General features: G+C 31.5%; 1 protein-coding gene across 1 annotated transcript in view; it reads left to right on the top strand.

Annotated features, from left to right (window-relative positions):
- The first annotated feature begins 321 nt into the window (after positions 1-321).
- The window catches only part of LOC117211268 (synaptotagmin-6), a 93406-nt gene continuing 87727 nt past the window's right edge, over positions 322-6000 (top strand). Inside the window, exon 1 of the mRNA XM_033454965.1 lies at positions 322-768. The gene's annotated coding sequence lies outside the window, so the exon portion shown is untranslated. The remainder of the gene's footprint in view (positions 769-6000) is intronic.

Raw genomic sequence — 6000 nt, 5'->3', positions numbered from 1 at the left:
CTGTTTGTGAACGATGATGTTCAATTAGTTTGAACTAGCACAAGACGTCTGTGAAGGATTTTAAAACGATAGTGTATTCTATATGAGTATAAATAATTTATCAAAATTCTGTAAAATAATACATAAAATAAGTCTTATTCGTATGTGTATAATTGAACAACGTGCAATTAACAATCATTTTTGTTCGGTTAACGATTAATTTATTTATATTATATTTTATATCTATATTTTATATTAATATATTAATCTAAACCCCACTCGCTTTCCTTCCACCGACCTCTAGCGAATCCGCAGCGTCGAAAGGTGTTCAGTTATCGGCGCGCCGTGATGCGAGCAACAACTGTTTCGCATTTCGAGTAACTCGCTAGCTCGTTTATCGATACGGTTAATAAATTTTTCGCAAATTCACAAAATCAATCTATAAACTGTTCTCATTTCAATTCGTTTCAAAGTAAACAAGTCGGAAGAATTTTTATTAATTAATTTTACTCGTGATTAAAAGACGTGTTTATTATTTCTCTTTTTACTTTTCATTTGTTTCTTCTTTTATTCCTCTTTTCTGAGAAATTGAACGACCGACTGGGAACTAATTGTGAAATCGTAGAATAGTGTTTGGGATTTCCTTACTGAAAGAGTTGCCTAGGACTCAATTTTCGTAAAAGGATTTATATGCGCGTTCGTGCACATTGACAAACGGATTCAACATCGGCGCGTTCCTGCGATTTCGTTAACCATTTGCTGCCCCTGGAGTCTCTACGAATTGTAACTGTGGGTATAATTCATTTTTAAAACGTACAAGCCGTTTGAAATAATTGTAAACTAGCGACATAGTAGTTAAAATTCTTATAAATCATATTCAATCACGCAATGTATAATCAATACAACGCATTGTATAACGATCAAGCTTCGATTGTTTCGATTTGTAGTCTATTTATTACGTAAAATTAAAAAACCATACAATCTCTAACACTGGCATTACATTAAATAGAAGTTGTAATTATTAAACATACACGAAGTGGACTTTGTTTCTTATAATTCCTATAATTTCGTTTCATAAATAAAATTTGTCTGTTTTTCAAGAACGTATCTCTTCTATAGTTCTTCAAGCATAAACATCCAAGTATGTCGTTGTTGTTGTTGTTGTTGTTATATCCTGAGGCAATTCTCGCGCGATCGTATGAACTACGCAAGTAATTGCGCTCGAGAGTGGCAGCTGTGTTTTGAAATACGAGCACTAGTTGGTTACCTCTCTCAATCATCCGATCGTTATAGGAAATAGCAATGCGTTGTGAAGATAGCCGATACCGATGGCACAAAAGCTTACCAAGTTGAACTGGGCGATATTCCGATAACAAACCGTGGTTTGAGGAAAATTTTCACGCGAATCAATACTGCTTATCGAGCTCGCTGTGTAAACGGTTCTAATCGCAAGTCACAGCTTTCCGAAGGGTAAATTCTAGTATACGCGAAAAAAAGTGTTATTGTCCCATTGAGGCGTTCATGTTTTTTTAAATTGTTTTCACCTATCACGTAAAATTTCTCTTTTTGTCATGCATGCAGACAGTTTATAACAACATTCCAATTTGTCTCGCTCTATTTGTAATTTCGTAGCACACAGTACCTATATAAAACGGGGGTGAATATTTGGAAATTTTAATATTGGCGAGATAACAGGATACGATTCAGATATCGCACAGTTTTATGAAATTCTTCGAGGTTTTCGGCGTGCCATTGCTATGTAATGAGATCAATAAAATGCTTTCTAAAGTCATTATTAGATTTTGAGAATTAATATTGAATTTTGGGTAAATAACTTCTGCGAATGGTGAAATATTTATTTATGATGATACAATTTAAATTATTTTATTGAAATAATTTGGGCAGATTAGAATTTTAATATTTTAATTGTTTGTAAATTTTTATCTTTTTTATTATTTCATTTGTTTAGAAAACAAACGTAGGCATCACCGCAAAGGAAAAATATTGCGTCATAAAATGAGATAATTCATGAAACATGTTGATCGCGATGACAGTATTACTAATTTCCTTATCGAAATTTAATACTTTTACTATGCAAAATAAATATATTACATTCGAAAGCAAAATAATATAAAATTCAAATAATAAAGATTGCCAGTAGTTTATATTATTTTATCTTGAATGCTCAGCAAAAGCTTTCACTATCGTGGAAGATAGAACGGCAATATGTAGAATATGTCGAAATGTCAACGAAGTTGCATAACAGATAATTTGCATATTGTATTTCCGCGGATTTTAATTTCTGATGTTTCTGGAGCAAATGTAAACTTCGCGAAGCCTAAAGATTCTGGAATTTATCATCGTGAAATTCCATAAAAAAGTAACTAACGTCCATGCAAATTGAATTTTTTCACAACAGCCATATTAACATTATTTTAGATTTGTTCGCCGCTGCGAAACCTTTTCCCCTTTTTCTTTTCCTAGTTCAGGCCCTACAGATATTGGACAGATTTTCAACGAAATATTAAGTAAACCATTGCCATTCCACGGGAAATTTAATACGATTCTGAAGTTATTTCATGAATCTATTAAAGTCAAGATACTCGTTACTTCATTGTGCACTGTGTTATTAATATAGAATTGTTTTAAAGCGAAATATTGTTATAAAGTGAAAATACTATGACAAAGACAAATCTCGATACGCATTTTGTGGAGAAACGGCATGTACAGAGAGGAAATAAAATTTGAAGAAGCTATGATAAATTAGTTTACGTTGCGAGTTTCCAACGCAATTATAAGTTTTTGAATATGGGTATATAAAAATCTAGTTTGACGTTATTTCTTTCTTTCTGTTTTGCTTCCTCTCTGTTTAATATAATATTTAATACGCATTACTTTGAAACACGACATCGTTTCATAAATCATTATTTTCACCGACAAAGTTATTAATCAGGAAATTTAGTTTGATCTTATTGCAACAACTCTGATTTTTCTCCTTTCTTTCCTTTCCTTATAAACTGAAGTTCGATTTTCCAATCACGTTAGATGAAATTTGAAATTACGTATCTCAGAATTAGAAATTTCTCGCGGGAAATATTTCTTGTGAAGATGAAATCATAAAATCAGTGTCCCTTCTGGCACATATACAATATTCTTCTCTCAACAGTGATTTGTCACCGACTCTAATCATTTGTCACAGTCTAGTCATTCTGATATAACGACAAAATATAAGGACGTAAATGATTCGAAGGTACGCCGGTTTAACGTTTCAAGCGACGGAAGGAAAATCAGATTGTATTTGTTATCTCACGATATGTAAAGCTGTATAATGTTAAACACAAAATATCTCAAATTGTATCGTACCGGCGTTAAATTTCTCAAATATTTTGGACACCTTTATCACATTTCGTATTTCTAATTTTACTTCTATATTAAATATAGATAGGTCTAATAGCTTTTTCTTTATTGTGGCAATAACATGTACGTTGAGTGAAAAACAAAGAAAATTCTTCAACATTGTGTCTTTTTATTGCATAAAATGAAAGATGGCTTTATGGAGCATTCGACTGTTCATACGATAAATTCCTTTATTTGCAACGTAGAATGTATCTGACTTTTTATTACGTTGTAATTAATGATTAATTAAGATGATTAATTAAGTGATTCGTGGACATACATGTTTAGATAAAGAATAGGTATAATATTCGCATAAATATTATACAGGTTTTACATCAACAAATTTATGAATATTTCCGTGCTATTTATTTGAAAATAAATTCGGGAATAAGGAATTTCGTGAATTAACAAAATTCCGCCAATTTTATGAAATCTCTTTACGAGGAATAAAAATAGGGCGCTAATAAGTATTGATCTCTGTGATTAATCAATCAAATTATCGATAAATTCAGCAAAATTAAATTTGCACTCACTTTTATCTCGTCGTTCACAGAATTCGCAATTAGAAATTCCAATAATCCTCGTTAAAAAACATTATCGAATAACAGTCTCGTTATAAGTTGCTTCAACAGTTATTGCCATTTCTGTTAATGCCGCAACAAGGGCCGGTCTCTTCTATTTTATTGCTCCTTTTTTATGCTTTTAATTTACAAAAGTTAAATGCCAATGTAATTTCACTATAAAATCACTTTAACAACAGTTGTTAAATCGAAAGATTATAGAAATGTTTCGTATAAAAGCGTTCAAGTTTAAAATTATTACGTAATTATCTTTTACGCCAACTCTAGCAACGTTTTCACATTTTTTTCACCATCCATGGATGAGCAATGATCTGTGTAATTGATGTACGTCATGTACAGCGTGAGTTGCAGTTGACACCGGAAAAAAACGAGCGGTATTGGTCGTATAAAAGAGAAAATGAAAAAAAAATACATTTTATTTCTCTTCTTTTTCATGTCTATGAATCAAATCTTGTTTCCATTTTCAGGTGAATTTTCGTGGAAAGATCAAACGCATAATTACCACATGGAACGACGGACTATCGAGAAGAAACGATACCTACAAATTGATTTGCTCGATTTGTTAATACGATTGCGTGAAATGATTTAATTAAACCCGAACGATTGACGGGTAAATGTCAGATAATTTCGTGTCATTCAGATTTTATAGCCCGCCTGTTTCGAACTGTTTCATAACTGATTGCGGTTATTTGTTACATCAGTGATTATTTGCAACAAGAGCATTATTACTGCGAATTAATAACAATAAAATTTGTCTTTTGAAGTCGATATCAATTTTATGAAATTAATTAATTATTTAATTAATTTTACTTCTTAACTTTATTATTTAGATGTCAGAGAGTGAAGTATGAAAGAAGCAGTGACGATCAAATTGACTGTAATAATGGCTTAGTTGTTATGTTCAATTCTTCTCACTTAAGTATTTCTCTTCTGGGCAAAGGACTTTTTCTCTGTAATTTAACCCTCATAATTACTGGCTATGTCGACCCTTTAACCATAAAATATTGGATGTTCAAGCATAAAATGAACTTATACTAGGTCCAACTCCATCAAAGAAAATCGCCTATTTTTATCAATCACTTGGAAAGCAACGAGCAGAAGTATTGCCGGAGTTACTTTTATTTCTTTTCATTTTTGGCAAAGTTCCGATATTTTATCAGAGAATAGAACGGTTTTGCTTGAATTCAATAAGAGTCGCTTGAGAATTTTCGACATCGAAAAAATCGGAATAGGTTCGACTTGATAGGAAATATCGAAGGGTAGAAAAATGAGCAGAATTAGTTAAAAAAAATTAATCAAATTCCTTACTATTGATTTATTCCTTAAGTCCGGCGAAGTTATATTTTAAATATTAGACAAATTTTGTCGAAGAAAAGATTATTTCACGGCATCAGCTTTCTTTATAAGATAGATACTTTTAGGGATTGTTTTTTTTTTTTTCTTAAAGATTACTCTCCTTTTGAATTTCAATTGCATTCTTACACGTGTGATATTTTAACCTTTGTCTGATTATAAAAATGTCATGTTTATTCTAAAAGATGAGCAAAGGACGCAGTTTATATTCCTACGTTGATTTTAACCGATAAAACTTTAACTTCAACCGATAATTTTAGAACGCTTAGGCAGCATCCCGAAGTGTTCCTAAACATATTACGTTTTATTTAGCCAAGACCTCCTTTGGGAGCAGGTTGCCCTCTAGCCATCTCGAGTAGTTTATAATCGTCGCTAAGCATCCATATTTGTCATTTAGCATCGTTACATGAAACTAACGTAACCTATAATAAATATGAAGGAGTGTGTGAATTTTCCTGTAATTCTGGATTCGACTGCCGTATTTACATTTTCTACGTATGCATATGACAAGAGTAAGGTTTCTCCTGCTTACATTTACAGATTATAAATACGAGAATCGAGTTATTTGACATTAACTATGCCAACTCAAAAAAAAAGATCATTTTTAAAGCTTTAAATTAACAGTTTTTTTTTATTTAAGTTGAAAAATAATCAGTTTCTTATAGAATTTTTTGTTTCTTGAAAAATCGAA

Source organism: Bombus bifarius, unplaced genomic scaffold (genome assembly GCF_011952205.1).
Source record: "Bombus bifarius isolate JDL3187 unplaced genomic scaffold, Bbif_JDL3187 scf7180000008227, whole genome shotgun sequence".
Taxonomy (NCBI): domain Eukaryota; kingdom Metazoa; phylum Arthropoda; class Insecta; order Hymenoptera; family Apidae; genus Bombus; species Bombus bifarius.
Note: the sequence above shows the minus strand (reverse complement) of the source record. Positions and strands in the feature narration are given on the sequence as shown.